The sequence below is a fragment of the Peromyscus maniculatus genome, chromosome 6 (assembly GCF_049852395.1).
Source record: "Peromyscus maniculatus bairdii isolate BWxNUB_F1_BW_parent chromosome 6, HU_Pman_BW_mat_3.1, whole genome shotgun sequence".
NCBI classification, from domain to species: domain Eukaryota; kingdom Metazoa; phylum Chordata; class Mammalia; order Rodentia; family Cricetidae; genus Peromyscus; species Peromyscus maniculatus.
Window position 1 is genome coordinate 15,562,576 of NC_134857.1, and position 16,226 is coordinate 15,578,801.

The 16,226-nt window shown below is 36.9% G+C and overlaps 1 protein-coding gene across 2 annotated transcripts in view; it reads left to right on the forward strand.

Annotated features, from left to right (window-relative positions):
* Naaladl2 (N-acetylated alpha-linked acidic dipeptidase like 2) overlaps positions 1-16,226 on the forward strand; it is a 1,286,850-nt gene that overhangs the window by 170,383 nt on the left and 1,100,241 nt on the right. Inside the window, exons 1-2 of one of the 2 annotated variants that reach the window (XM_076573983.1) lie at positions 355-580; positions 1,569-1,703. The exons of the other annotated variant lie outside the window; for it this stretch is intronic. The gene's annotated coding sequence lies outside the window, so the exon portion shown is untranslated. Of the gene's footprint in view, positions 1-354; positions 581-1,568; positions 1,704-16,226 lie in introns of those variants that run through there. 2 annotated transcript variants of the gene reach the window in all.

Consider the following 16,226-nt stretch of genomic DNA (forward strand, 5'->3'; position numbering starts at 1 on the left):
AATGGTCATCTCTCTTTACACTTGCTCATTCAGCTACACTATTCCAATTAATGAAGAATTTTGTTTAGTGCAGACACTGAAATTCTTGTCCTTTTAACTCAGGCATTTCAGAGTCAGGGCCATTCTTACTTCCTTGCAAACTAGTAAGAATGAATGTACCAGGTAGCTATCTGTATGGTGATGATTTTGTACTGGAATAAATTAAGCAATGAAGAAATTACTTCAAGATAGTTCATCAATGGATAAGTTATTTTAAAATTGTTTATCAATTGTTTTTTTATAATAGAAAACTCTAATTAAAATATAAAGTTCCTCATCTGTCAAGTGTTTAAATATGTGGGTCATAGAGGTGATAACTGTCTTCTGGACTCTATTTCTATCATCCCTCCCCTTTTGCATCTAGGAAATTCATAACCAAAAGATGTGGTCTACACAGTTCCTATTTGAGTTGATTGTAGAAGTTGTAGTACAGCCTGAAGTTTGGCTTCCTGAGAGACATCTGCAGTGTGAGCATCTCGGTGGCAGAGCTGCCATTGTTCTCCCTACCAACACTTTGTAGACCTACTGCAGACTTCTGAGGGTAAGCCATGCATTTTGTCTGCTGGGCTGAACTTCTCACATGCATCCTTCTTGATTCTTATGCAGTGGTTTTCTGTTTAAGTATATTAGTTCCCCGGATTGTCAGATTGGTTCCTATGCCTCCTGTGATTCACATGTCTATGGAAGGTTTCCAGGGTTATGTATCAGTGTTCCTTTTCTCCTATGTGTGATTTTGATATTTGGTCATACAATGTCTGTGCAGTTGGTGATGAAATACAGAGACCAAAAGGCATAGGGTTGCAAACTCAATTACTGCCAAACTTGTGTGTAATTCTTCTAACTAACACAATCCTGAAAGGCAGTCTTCCCTAATGAGTTAGTGAGCTCACCATTGCACTTCACACCATTATTCTTACTGCCACAGGATAAATGAGTGTCCAACAAGGCTTTGATACTTCTTAGAAGCAGATACAGTTAAAACCTCCATTTGCTCTGCTGTGAAAGAATGACTAGAAACATGAAAGAATTGCTCAATGTGTCTGTCACTGATTAATTAGAGGGGTGAGACCTTTAGTTACCATGCCCTTAAGATGAGGGCTGAACAAGTGTTAAAAGCAGTTTATCCTTCAAAGACAGCAACAGTGTCTCAGTTAGGGGAAAATAAATAGCCTAAGCCTTTCCTTTGACTTTGAATTTTATTCTGTTTAAATCTTTACAATTCTTTAGGGACATGGAGACCTTTTAATTGCATGCAAATATATCTATGAAATCATATGACTTTTAAGCTTATATCCTATGGTGGCATATATTTATAATACAATTTTAGTAACAAATAGTGATTTAAAACTAGCATTTCAAAAAAGCACATCTTCTTGGCTCTTGAATTGACACCGTGCTTGTCAATCATCCATAGAAAGCGAGTTCCCTTCTCCAGGGCCAGTCCTTAATCTCTTATGAGTGTTTGTTGAAGGGCTTAGCATTCACTTTGATAATTATTTCTTACCCATTTATTTATGCATATGTTACAGAGATTATATGAATCCTATGCATGCACAACTACTATCCAGACACGCGTGTGTTTTTTGATAAGTGAGGAAGAAAATGGAGAATTTCACCCTGGACCACAAGTGACTGATTAGCTCTGGAATTCCAAAGTTCAAAAGGTAGTTATTAGCATAGTGCTTTACATAAAGAATGCCGTGGAAATTACACAACCCTCTCAGCATAGTATCCAAGTGGAACAGCTTTGAAGCCTGTTGTGGTAAGGGGCTTGTTTAATTAGCTTTCCCTAAGGTGAAGAAGAAATGAATTATATTTATAACATGGACTTGAAGAAATCTCATACTTCTAAATACAAATACTATTTTGGTTTTCATTTTGTTGATTAAAATATAATATTTCTTAAGGTGCTATGCACCTTGATAGATAAGAGGTAACTGGTGAGATGGACCAGGAGTTGTTCCTTGCTGGACTGATCAGTTCTTCCTTATGAAAGCAGGCTTTTCGTTTGTGCTGTCTTTCAGATTATGGTGTGAAAAATAAATTTTAGAAGCATATTTTAAAACCTAATAATGTCCCTGTATAAATTAGTGATACCATATTTCAGAAATTCATTTTTACTTTTCCTGATATTTGTCATGATAAAAGCACAAGAGCTGGAGAAACACAGTCAAGCGCTTACGCTGTGGCTCACCATGCAGTGATATTTCCAGGACTGCACTGCCGCTCTTTGGAGTTATTCTAGATTTTGTGTCACTGAAACAAGTCAGGGCCTAGCAAGGAAGGGTCATAAATGATTATTTTTACCATGTTAGTAGTTCCGTGTTTATGAAAGAATTTGCAAAAAAGCAAGTAAATTATATCAATCTTGAAAGCATATCTCTAACATATCCTAACATCTTACGGTCAGGTGTCCAGCTTTGGATTAGTTCAGCTCTTTCCTCCATCTAGATAAGAGGCTTCCTGTATAAATTCTGTCCAGGTATGTTACACAGTCTCCTCTTTCTCTGTGTAGAGAAATCACTCAATTCCTTTTCTCCTTTGAAGGATTCTGTGGTGTGTTCTTGGCATTCTCTTATACTGCGTGCTAAAGAGGAGCCTGCACAGCATGGGGGTATCCGTTACTGAAAATGACTAAGGGGAGATCCCTGTCATCTCTCACAGGGGAGATCCTTGTCATCTCTCACAACTCCCTTCTGTGTTCTTGCTGTCTGCTATTGGTTAAGTTCTGCTTCTTGTGGCTGCATGTTATTTGTGTGTATGGTAAATGCATTTATGATACTTTCTGTGGATTATAAAGAAGTGTTTATAATTTAAAAGAATACACAATATTTTAAGAATACTCAACCTAGGCAGGGTGGTGGTGGCACTTGCCTTTAATCCCAGAAGAGGACCTTTAACCCCAGGAAAGGAAGCAGAGGCAGGCAGATCTCTGAGTTCAAGGACAGCCTGGTCCACAGAGCAAGTTCCAGGATAGCTATGGATTCACAGAGAAACCCTGTTTCATAATAATAATAATAATAATAATAATAATAATAATAATAATTAAAAAACACTCAACTTATTAATTATAAAATTCTAGTCTTAAAAGCTCTACCATTGTTAAGATACTAATGTCACTCTATCCATGAGAGTTGTTGGAAATGACAGTAGGAGAATTAGGAACAGCCTGGTAACTCAGAATTGTTAGGAACAGCCTGGTAACTCAGAATTGTTAGGAACAGCCAGGTAACTCAGAATTGTTAGGAACAGCCAGGTAACTCAGAATTGTTAGGAACAGCCAGGTAACTCAGAATTGCTGCACACACCTATCCCTCACGCCCCTCATCCTCGCATGCATTTTGTGGCCAAGGTACTATGTTTTCTCAGTTTCACAAAATACATCCTTCCTCGCCAAGATCCTCAAATGGGACCAATCTCTGTTTATGACTATGCTGCTATTTTATATAAGTAAACAACAATGGAAATAAAAATAACACAAGAAATGAATGAATGGAACATATATATTTCATATAATGAGGAATAAAGATACAGAATCACCTAATTTTACTTCCAAAAATGCACCAGAGAAGTAGAAAAATAAAATAAAAAGACTTAAATATGTGTTTTAAAGGAATACGTTGTATTGTTACTATTTGTTGTCTGAGCTGTGAGGACTTCACATGTCATCTTTCACTATTTTTAAAATAAGGTCCTTACATAAATTTAAATACTGTGTATACATTTATTTTGTCTCATCAAAATGGCTTAGGGCATTCAGGTTAGGAGAGAGACGGGAAAGGCCTGTGACATCTGTCAGCACATGGTTTCCCAGGCCTGATGCAGATGGCCTGAGCCGATCCCAGGTCCCTGTACCACTCCTCCAGAGCTACGGGCTTTTCCAATACGATGACCTTCTGAAAGAGAGCCAACTGTGAAGGGCACCTGAAAGGCATATTAATTTTAGGTCTAGGTACCTGAAATATAGACAAACCTAACAGACAGACAGACAGACAGACAATCTTTGATTGTGGTGATTCATTTCATCAGCAGCAAAACAAATAGAAAAGTTTGACCCTGAGGGTTCATTTACTTTCTTGAATAGTTAATGACCTCATCACTTCAGTAAGTTGCAGAAATTTTCATCTCTAATTTAATACCTTTTAAATTATGTGAATATTACAAGTAAAAAATAATCATACACCAAAATTAACTAAACACAATGTATATACATTTCAATGAATATTTTAATACAGTTAGAATATTAATTCTGAATCACCTATAATTTACTTAACAAATGGGCTACTGTTTTCAGAAAAGATTTCTTCATGGGAGTGTCAACTATGGAGCAGGCGTTGTTGCAAGCAGTGTGGCTATAACAATGTTGTAAGCAATCATCACACAAATTATGCAAGTTTTTATGGTGATTACATGCAAATATGGGTAACAGTCATTGAAACACATCTATAAATAGACATTGTTTAATGTTGATAAATGCCACCCAGGCACAAACATAAAGGGAGGATGGAGTTCAGCGCAGACAAGCACACAGGAACTGCCCTCAGGTGAAAGGTGAACTTGATGGAGGCTGTGACTTTGAGTGGACACTAAGATGAGGAGGATCGAGGCACTGGGTTCCACAAAGCTACCATATTAAATGTGATAATTTGTACAAAAGTGCTAACTAATATATGTTAATTGAGTAGTTACTGTTAAAAATAGATAAATCTTTTTAATGAATGTACTCCGTGAGCACAGAAATGTCTGTGACTAAACTGATAAATTTTGCACATGGTAGATCTCTTGTCATTTGTCATGAGAAAACATAATCCAGATCAAGAATTCAGTCTCAAAATCTTCTGTTCAGAAAGGTCACGTGATCATACAGATACATTTGTTTTTGCTCAAGGGACAAAAGCAATTCTTAAAATACTGAAAAAGAAATTATCCTTTAAATGTTAATACAGAAACAGATACTAGAGAAGTTTAAAAAATATCTAGAGCTTGTTTTACCTTATTATAGGAGGAAAACTAAAAATAGTTGAGCATGAAACATTGACTTTTATCCATCTTGAATTTCATGGAGCATCCAGAGTGATGCATCTGTCCCTTCAAATATTTATCCATCACTTCCAGACAAGTCGTGTATGAGGCAATAAATAACAGACAGCCAGAGCAGGAGAAAACAGTTTTTAATGCCTTGTGCTTAAACTGTCACTCTGGCAGGAAGTAATAACTGCATGCTGCATTATTTAAGGCGAGGTAATAGACTACTTCCTTTTTCAGGCAAATTACTTGGTGACTGCTGCCTGACTCTCAGATGCCACCGTTTCCTCAGTGAAAGACTGGAGTTGTAAGGTGTGATTGGCTGCTCAATCCCCATGTTTTGTTCGAAGCTTCTACCATCAATTGTCATTATGGGAAGAATTTTCTCAAATGTGAGGTGTTTCATATGGGAGGCAGTGTTGTGTAATATAAAAAGCACAGATGAGACTAGAGTGACCTCTGCTTGACTTTACTACTCATTGGCTGTATGATGCAGAGCCGATGATCAAATGCCCTGCAGTTCCATTCATTTATGTATAGAATAGAAGCAGTGACATTGACTCAGGTGAGCAGCTCCGAGGAATAGTGTGAGTGAAATTCTGGACTTTGTTTTGGGAGCCCAACAAAGAAAGTTGACTACTTGACAGATGAGTTAAAGTCCTCAGGTTACAAAATGAATATGCAGACTGTAGCTGTTTAGTGTCAAGCATGGCCTTCAAGTTCTGTGCAGCTCTGGGGGTTGGGTGGGCACAAAGGACCTGTTCTCACTTCCTGCTTCCTCACTTCCCTTGTCTTCTTGTTATCTCATGTGCCTTTCCCTCCTGGGAGGGAGGAGAATATTCTTCTTCCTATACGAATCTCAGGTGTCAGTTGTCCATCCAATTGTAAAAATTCTTTGGTTTTGAAGAAGGAGAGCTGAGTGTAGAGCAGCACATCTTGGGACAGGATTTTGGTTTGGTGGGGGTTGTGCCCCTTGGTGTCACCATTTAGATAAATGTACCTTCATTCATACATTTGGTAGGATTTCATGAAGCTGAATTGTCTTTCTCTGCTGATTCACTTTCTGTCTTCAATTCATGCTTACAAACAGTACTCCTTTGCCAAATACCTTGCTAATTCTTTTGGAGTAGGGCAGAAATAATGTAAATGAGTAGTCTATCCTTCAATTACTAAATATTCAAAATGTTCATGTGTACTTAAATAATGAAACACATTAATAGTAGCATTTTCAAGTAAAAATCATAATAACTAGGTAATGATTGAATTTCACACCTCTAAAGAGACTGCCTTTTATTGCCCTGTAGATGAATTTAAATAATATCTTCTGTATTTTGCCTACTAAAGTGCACAATATGAGCTTATTATATTATTTTTATTACAATGGCATGGTTTTCATGCTTTTCTCCCTGACCTCCATTCAGTGTACATAATTATGAAGTATGTAGTTTATATCAAGTTGTTGGGTAGGCCTTAGGAGATAATAAAAAAGAAAAGGAAATGTTTGTCTTTTGATAAGAAATATAATTTAGTGCGTGTCAATTTTATAAAATAACATTTCCTTTCTAATATAGTAGACGTTAACATAGGAAACAACATGAGAGAAGATGGGTAATCTGGCTGGGGTATCAAGAAAGGTAAAAAACGCCAGTCGGTGGTGGTGCACACCTTTAATCCCAGCACTCGGGAGGCAGAGGCAGGAGGATCTCTGTGAGTTTGAGGCCAGCCTGGTCTACAAAGTGAGTTCCAGGAAAGATGCAAAGCTACACAGAGAAACCCTGTCTCAAAAAACAAAAAACAAACAAACAAAAAAAAGATAAAAAAGCAGAATGCATCTCACCAATGCTGGAACTATGGCAAGGGTGTGGGGCTGGTTAAGGACATTTTCCAAACAGAGAATTACACTGTGAGAGGTGAAACTGTGGATGTGGGTGGGGTTACAGAAGACACACCAGGCTTCCTAAAACAGCAACACTATTGTGCAAACACTGCCAGTGTAGTTATTTGAGGAGAACACATAAGAAAGTCAGCTACAGACATGATAAGAATCTTCTCTGCATTTCCACTCTCCAGAATTAAGTTACTAGTGGTCAGCTGTTGGCCCAGAAATACCAATATGAAGAGACAGACACCATACTTAGATAACATTTTGCTACTCATGTGTTTGCTATAATTGTTGTCAGTTATTATAGCAAATCACTCATGTGCCAGTTTCTAAGTTAAACTTTATCTTTAGTATGTATGCATATAAAACAGGATAATGTGCTTAGGGGTGGTACAAACTGTGAATTTAGGCATGCCATAGGGCTTTGGAACATATTTCTTGTGGGCAGAAGTGAACAACTAGATAAGAATATACTTTTAGCTGTTACATATTAATGGAATACAAAAATATTGGTGAAGTTATTTTTCCACATGGATGGATTTTCTAATAAAGGCTAAAGAAAAGAAACTTTAATTTATTCATTCTTGATAAAAATGTGTTTCACTTTTTCCTTGCTTCATTAGTAAAAGTATAAGAACATATTTTCGTCTCCCCTCATAGTTTTAAACTTACTTCAAAGTTAGGAGTTTGTAAAAATATATACATAAGAATCATGTCTTCCTAGGACAATTAGACCACCAAAACTCTTTGTTCATTTCCGTTTAGTATTTTAATTATTCATTTGTTTGTTTGCATGTCTTTTCTCAAAGATAAGCCTGATACCTGAATAAGAACAAACATTACCTCTACATTTCCCCATTTAAAGTTCTTGGTTGAAAGATTGTGTTTACTTTAAAGGTCAATGTTAAAACAATTACCCACCACTAGCTGAGGAATTATTAGTAATTGAGAGGTGCTGGGGGCCAAATAGTTAATTTTCTTATGTTTGTAGTCCCTGGTATGTCCACCACACTACAGTGGTTGGTCATACACCCATGAGTATATGGTTAGCACAAACTGGACCCAACAGTTTTTAAAAACTGTGGACACAAAGTTAATTTGATATGGAAGAGGGGGTAGATTTGGGAGGACAGCTGAATATGATCAAAATATAATATGTGAAATTCTCCAAAAAAATTAAAACTTACATTTTTATAGCTTCAAGGCTTTATTTATGTGTCTAAGTGTAGCACTATGGAAAAAATAGTATGTAAGATTGTTATGAGCAATGTTAGATGGGACACAAAAAAGGGGAAATTTTACACACTCTTGATGTGAGTGTTTATTTGTATGTTATTACAGGAGACAACATATGCATCACCTGAAATTCTAGGAGTAGAACAATCACTGTATGTATTAGCTGCTGGGGAGACTGTAAAAGTTCATGGAATCTGTCCCTTGGAGACAATGGTGCATGCCTGTTCTTGTGGCAAAATGGTTTTTAATCAGCAAATAAGAAACCTACTTCTTATTTTTAGCAAACAATGAGTAATATATATATATATAATGAAATATTATTTAGTCTTGAATACAAGTAAATTTAGTTTACAAATACAGACAAACCTGGAGGATATTGTATCATAAAAGAATCCAAGTTTTAAAAGATGAATAACACATGGTATAACTTTTACATGGAATATAAGAGGTTGAATCAGAGAGTACCAACAGCTACATGGGTGTTGTAAATCAAAGGAAACAAAATTTCAATTAGTTAGAAAGTGAAAGTACAAGGAAAGTATGGCATTCACAATAACTGACAAAGGACTTGATTCAGACTGTTCTCACCAAATCAAACAAAACAGAAAGGGACATATTTTAGAGCATTTTTTATAGATATGCATGCAACTGAAACACTTAAAATATTAATATAAGAATTAATATTTTAGAGAGAGCATGAGTTAAATTTAGATTTTAATGATAGAAGAGGCCAGAAAAATATTATTAAATTACTAATAATTGAGAATTTCATCTATAATATATATTTTATATGAAAAATAATTTGAAAGTAGTTTTATTATTTATTCTTTTATTGAAATGGATTTCTTTCATATATATATTCTGATTATGAGTGCTCATTCCCCAACTCTTCTAGATCTTCCCCGCAGCCCCACAATGTAAATCCACATCCTGTCTTGCTCTTTGTCATTAGAAAACCAACAGGCATCTAAAATATAATAAATAATAATAATGAGATAAAACACAAACAAACCTAATTAGAACAATAAAAAACTAAAACAATAAAAACAAACAGAAAAGCAAAGAGCCAAACAAAAAGCAGAAGAAACACACACAGATGTAGAGACAAACACATTGGCACACACAGAAATTCCCTAAAAACACACAATTGGAAGTCATAATATATGAACAAAAGACCTGTGGGGGATAATAAAAGGATAAAAATGCACATAGGAGACATGAGACAAAATATATCCTCCAAAAATACCATCGAGTTCATTTTGTGTTGGCCATTGTGTTAGTTAGGGTTTCTATTGCTGTGAAGAGACACCATGACCACAGCAACTCTTATAAGGCAAAACATTTAATTGAGGTGGCTTACATTTTCAGAGCTTTAGTCTGTTATCGTCATGGTGGGAAGCAAGGCAGCGAGCAGGCAGACATAGTGTTGGAGAAGAAGCTGAGTCCTACATCTTGACCTAAAAGCAATAGGATGTGGTCTAAACACTGGCATGGCTTGAGCATATCTGAGACCTCAAAGCCTACCCCCACACTGGCACACTTCCTCCAACAAGGTCACACTTCCTAATGGTGCTACTCCCTATGAGCTTATGTGTAGTAGAATATTATTTTAAAGTGTGTCACTTTTGTTTATGTTGCATTTGTTTAACTCTGGGAAGCTGTGTTACTGTGCCTGTATAAAACACCTTATGTTCTCATAAAGAACTGGATAATAGTAAGGCACGAGAAAGGATAGGCAGGGCGGGCAGGTAGAGAATATATATATTCTTTTTACAAGTAGATTCCATAATCTCCCTTTTTTTTTTTTTTTGGTTTTTTGAGACAGGGTTTCTCTGTGTGGCTTTGCGCCTTATCCTGGAACTCACTTGGGAGCCCAGGCTGGCCTCGAACTCACAGAGAGCCGGTGGTGGCGCACGCCTTTAATCCCAGCACTCAGGAGGCAGAGCCAGGCGGATCTCTGTGAGTTCGAGGCCAGCCTGGACTACCAAGTGAGTCCCAGGAGAGGCGCAAAGCTACACAGAGAAACTCTGTCTCGAAAAACCAAAAAAAAAAAAAAAAAAAAAAAGAATATATATATTCTGGGAAGAGTAAAAGAGATGGAGGAGTGAAAAGAACTAGAAGGCAGAGAAGGAGGAGGACTCAGGGGCCAGCCACTCATATACACAGCAACCATGGAGTAAGAGTGAGATTTACAGAAGTAAGAGAACCAGAAGAGCCCAGAGGCAACAGGTAGATGGGATAAGTTAAGGAAAGCTGGCAAGAAACAAGCCAAGCTAGGGCCAGGCATTCATAATTTAGAATAAGCCTCTGTATGTGATTTATTTGGGAACTGGGTTGCAGCCCCCCCCCCAAAACAGCAAAAACCTCCAACAATAATTATGGGGCCAGTTACATTCAAATTACCGCAGCCATCTATTGTTAGGCATGGGGGCTGGTTTGAAGAGTGGTTTGTATACCTAGTAATATTCCTTTGGAGAAAACTGCTTTTCATTAGTGAGTAGATATTAGTTGGTGGCTTCTGGGTTAGGGATGTGGAATTGTTTCCACTTCTCCTCTCAGTGCTGGGACCCTTTCTGGGGCAGACCTATGAAGACCCAGTGCATGCTGCCAGGCTTCTATTCATATGTGTCTTTGGTCCTGCTGTGTTTGGAAGGCCTGTTTCCTTGGTGTTCTCCATTCTCTCTGACTCTGGAAATCTGTTCACCTCCTCTTCTTCAGGGTTCCCAGAGCAGTGAAGGGGGAAGGAATTGATGGGGACAACTCAACCAGGACCAAGTTTTTAAGGTCTCTCATTCTCTGCTCCTTGTCCAGCTGTGGGTCTCTGTTGCAGTAATGCCCGTGCTACTGCCACCCATTCACCATGTCCAGGCAAGGAGCTGTGGATTAAAAAATAAGAGACAAGAGACAGCGGGTCATTTGCCACAGCAGAATGCCGAATGCCATTTATTGAAAGAGGGGGGAAACCTTAAATACAGGCTTACAGCACAATGGAGGATCCCCGGAGGGCAGAAGTTCACTAGGGAATGTTCTACATTCTTGCATCTAAGCTGTTTACACCAAATGCAGGATACACAAACAAAGAACATCCGGGGAGTGTTCAGGAAGAAGAAAACCTGCAGGGAATCAGCACAGGGAGGACATCTGGACAAGGTCAGCAAGCAAGGCGGCAGCCACTCACAGTGGGGGGTCAAGGCCCACAGGTCTCTGTAGTTATTCCCATGTACTGCCCAAAGAAGCGTCTACATTTTCTGAATCTCATTGGAAACTCTGGGTTGAGTTGTGACTGGGTGCTATATGGAAGCATCTTTCTCAATTTATCAGAGAAGCCATAACAGTGTCTCTCTCCCCTACCAGACCCAGATGCTGTGGTGCAAATGGGGGGACCTGGGCTGGTTCCTGACTCATACAGACAATGTGTCATCTCTAGGGTATGCTTCACAGAAGGCAGGAAGTTGTGGGGAAATCCAGGCATTCCTGGAGAGTCAATGATTAACTGTAGGATAAAATGCACCTCAGATTATCAGTGTCTCGTAATTCCACTTCACGATATAAGCAATCGACTTAGTGTGGCCACACAGTTCCTAATGTGGCTTAGGATAGATCTGTGGGTTTTTTTCCTCTCAAATTTGTAACCAGATTAAGGAGTGAGGTCTTTGTTTAAGCAGATCAGTTTGATCAATTACCAGGTTTTATGTGTTCTGGTATTTTGAAATAATAACGACTTCCTTACAGATCAAGATTAATTTTATATTTATGAGAAAAATACTTTTGGAGTAGAAAAATGTCAGAGAGAATATCTATGTAATTTGTCTTACTTTCTCTTACAAAGGTTGAGTATTTTCTCCATGGAAAGGTAACTTTAATTTCTTATAGAGATTTTAAGACTAATTATTTATTTAAAAATTAATCTCTTACACACACACACACACACACACACACACACACATACACTGAGGAAGATTCTGGGAAAAATGCAAATGTTAGTCCTTTCTAGTTAAATAGTTGTATTTGCATTTATCAATCTAAGATAATTTCTATCTTGCATATACTGTATGGAATATGTACTCATGCATATATTAAAGGGAATTACAGTTAAGGACAGATTCATAATGATATTCTACCAAATTTTATGGATCAGCAGGCATTATTAGACTTTCTGGAGCCATACTCTTTTTATAAAGCCCTTAGATATAGAAAGAGTGTTGTTTCTTTCTGCTAATCATAAGTGCTTGTATGTAGATGACAGATAATGTGAACTTTCATGTTACATTATTTAGTGTAGAAAGGAATAGTAGAAACTTTTCTTAATCCTAAGTGTATATATTTTTAATGAGATAATTAAAATGTGGTATTTCTATAGTCCTGACGTATCAGTTTATCTATGAACATTCTGTTGAGACCACACAGCAAAAACAAAAAACAGTCCCCTCCCCCCAAAAAACACTAAAATACTTGCCAGTGAGATTTATAACAAGAATTACTATGCAGTTTAACATAAAACTTTTATGCAAATTCATTCAAAATTCCCAATTTTGTATGTCTCATGTGGCTCTGAAACCCTACATCAAAAAATAATGAAATTGGTTTGAAACTCAGGCCTCTACTCAGCCATGCAATAGTGTGCAGTAGAAATTAAAATAATAAGGTAGAAGACAGGAAACCAGGATGCCTTTCAGCTAGCTTCCTGCTTTGACAGAAAAACAAAACAAAACATAAGGAAACCTTCAGAGGTGACAAGAGATGAGTGTGATTAATAGTGCAAGAGGAGAAGATACACTCCAAGCCTTTTACTTTACTTTATTTTATAGACTGGTAAATGCGCATGGACACAAAGTTTCTCAGTTTACCCAGTTTTAGGTGTTCAGTCCAGTTAACACCACATCCCCCTTTGTACTCCTGAGACTACTGCAAACCTTGCCACCCTCCTCTCAGAATGCCACAGCTTCCGTATGCATCTGTGCAGACAGTAACGGGCCAGGTTCCTTGTCCTCAGCATGACCATCACCATTCTATTCTCTGACTTTCCTAGTCTGACTGTTCAAACATCTATTTCTTATGAGCATATTTTACTTATCATAGTGTCTTTAAGTTAAAAGTTGTAACATGTCAGAGTTTTGGTTTGGGGATCTAATTCAATACAAACATGTACAAGTAAGGGAAATTGATACAGTATAAAAATGGTTGTCTTTTTAAAAAAATGCTTCTTCCTATTTTTAATTTACTAAGGAAATCAGGATATATTCATGCATTCAGTTTAATGAGTCTTATTGTATAACACGTGCATCTATCACTGAATACCATCATATTTAGGCTTTTTACTTAATTCATTAAAGTTCAACATACTGTTTTTAAAGAGGGGTAGCTACTCATGCTTTATTTCCCCAAATCCCGTATTTCCAAGAATATCTGTCTCTTAGAAGTGTTAGGGCTACTGTTCACCCTAAAGACAGTAAGTTCCCTCCAGAAAGCAGCTCCTGGGACTGCAGCCTCACTTGGCTGGAGCCAATGGTGAGCAAGGGATGGAGGTTCTGGCGTCTGAGAGAGTCAGGCTGAAATCTCTTTGCCAAGGGAAAGATGATGAGATGAAGAGCAAGTTCTCAACCTTTCTTGGCTGCACTCTCTGGACTTGGAAACGCGTTATAATGTGCGGCTCACAGGCTCAGGCAAAACTCAGTGATGTGGTATGTTGCCAGAGCGTGGTGAGGATCCGCATAGGAAATATAAGAGGTATGCAATCATTATATAAAACTGAAGGATTCATTGACAGCAGATTTTGAACTGCTGGATAATGTCCATTTAGCAGATGAATAAAAGACAGCTTATAAAGGGAATCTACATTTGTAAGGGAAGACATTTATGTATAACAGTATGCAGCTTCTTTGAGTGAGTGGGTAATACCACCACAATAACAAACAAAGGTAGCTCTAGATACTCCAGCTTCCAAGCTGAGTAACCATCATTTTACCAGGAAGAGAAGAAGTCAGGGAGCAGGATACAAATAAAAGGCAGAAAGCAAAAATTGCAACTCATGGCTTTTTACATAACTATTTAATTTTGAAAAATATATTTAGGAATACAAATGCTCATTTGAAAAATGTATGTTTATGCATGTATGTGTGAATTAGTTCTTGAAAAAAATCTCTTTGAAAATAGTATCAATAAAAGGGAAAAAACTGAAGCCAGGTGGTGGTGGCGCACGCCTTTAATCCCAGCACTCGAAGGCTGAGCCAGGCAGATCTCTGTGAGTTCGAGGCCAGCCTGGTCTACAAATGAAATCCAGGACAGGCACCAAAACTACACAGAAAAACCCTATCTCCAAACCTGCTCCCCCCCCCAAAAAAAAATAAAAGATTTTTAAAAAGGGACAAAAACAGTTAAAATTGATATTGCTAAAGAGAAATATTATCTAATAAAGTAATATTTAGATTTTAATTCTGTAATTCAATAAATTTTGTTAGTATTGGCTAAAGGTACATATTACCTGAGTTCAAAGAAACATTTCTCTTCATGCAGGTAGATGCACTTATCAAACCTCACCTTTTCTCCAGTCTTCGGTAGTCATGCTTCTGCTTTCACTGTACTGGTCTTGGATTTCATAGGAAGAGAAAGCATGTGATACTGTTCTTTCAGAATCTGACATTTTTTTTAATAGAAAGACCTTTATTTTTATACATTTCTGCAAATGGAAAGATTCTATCCATTATAGCTGAATAATATTTCATTTTATTAACATTCAATAATCTTTACCTGTTTATATGATGAGCAGCAAAGCTTATTCTGTATTGCAGCACTGTTTATAATGCTACAGCTGACAGCGCACAGGTGTCTCTCTGGTTCCTAATTGCATTTCTTTTGTTAATGTGCTCAATCTGAGAAAACTAGAAAATTTTACATATATACACACACATTTATATATCAGATTTATTTTTTTGTTTGGGATTTCCATCCTGACTATACTAATACACATTTCCACCAACAGTGTATGTAACTCCCTTTCTCCACATCATCACCAGCTTTTTCTTTTTTAAACATTAGACATTCAAACTATGGTGGGGCAGCACCCCCTCATAGTTTCCATCACTATCCCTGTTGTGGTTAATTACATTAGTCTATTTTCATGTATCTTTGTTAATTTTTAATTTCTTCTTTTGAAAATAGCTATTGAGGTAATCTGTCCTTTTAAATTTTTGGACATTTAAAATGAATGGCTTGTTTCAAACTAAATATGAACTAATATATATATATATATATATATATATATATATATATAGCTAACTATGAAAAAAGAGACACAAATGGAACTCAGAAAATCATGAGGCATGCCTTAAAATTTTTACTCTTACTAAATTGAAATACTTAAAGAAATCGATTGATTTCTAAATGTATGTGACATATAAAAATTAAATAAACAGATCTATGGCGCACAACAAGATTGATGTAATAATAAACTGTCTCTCATTCTAAAGATTATATTGTTTTATTATAGCATTATTCAGAGCATTGTTGACTTTCTTCATGACAACTTAATATTTAATGTGTTCAAAATGATTGTTGATGTTGTATATTCTGAAAGCAAATAAATATATTTCAAAGACAAACTATGAATAGTGAATGAGTGAGAATATTTATATATGCACCTGCTCTATCTCTTTGACTTTAGCAAAGTAGTATGGCATGAATTTTGATTAAATAATCGATTGTAGCTTAAGTGGATTTAACAAAATAACCTCTAATATGATGACATGTTCTCTTCTTATAGAGTCACCAAATTTTAAAAAATATTTTTTTTGCATTGATGTGTTTGTATGGGGGGGTGGTGGTTGTGTGCATGTGTGTGGAAGTCAGAGAGTATCTTGAGGAGGTCAGCTCCCTCCGTCCACCTTGTGTGTTCTGGGGCTCAACTCAGGACACCAGGATTGGTGAAAAGTGCCTTTACCTGCTGAGCATCTGAGATACCCTCACTGACTTTTAAAGGTACATCTCAGATACTATAGCATTCATCATTTCTTTTCCTACTTACTTAAATTCATTTAGAAATATATTT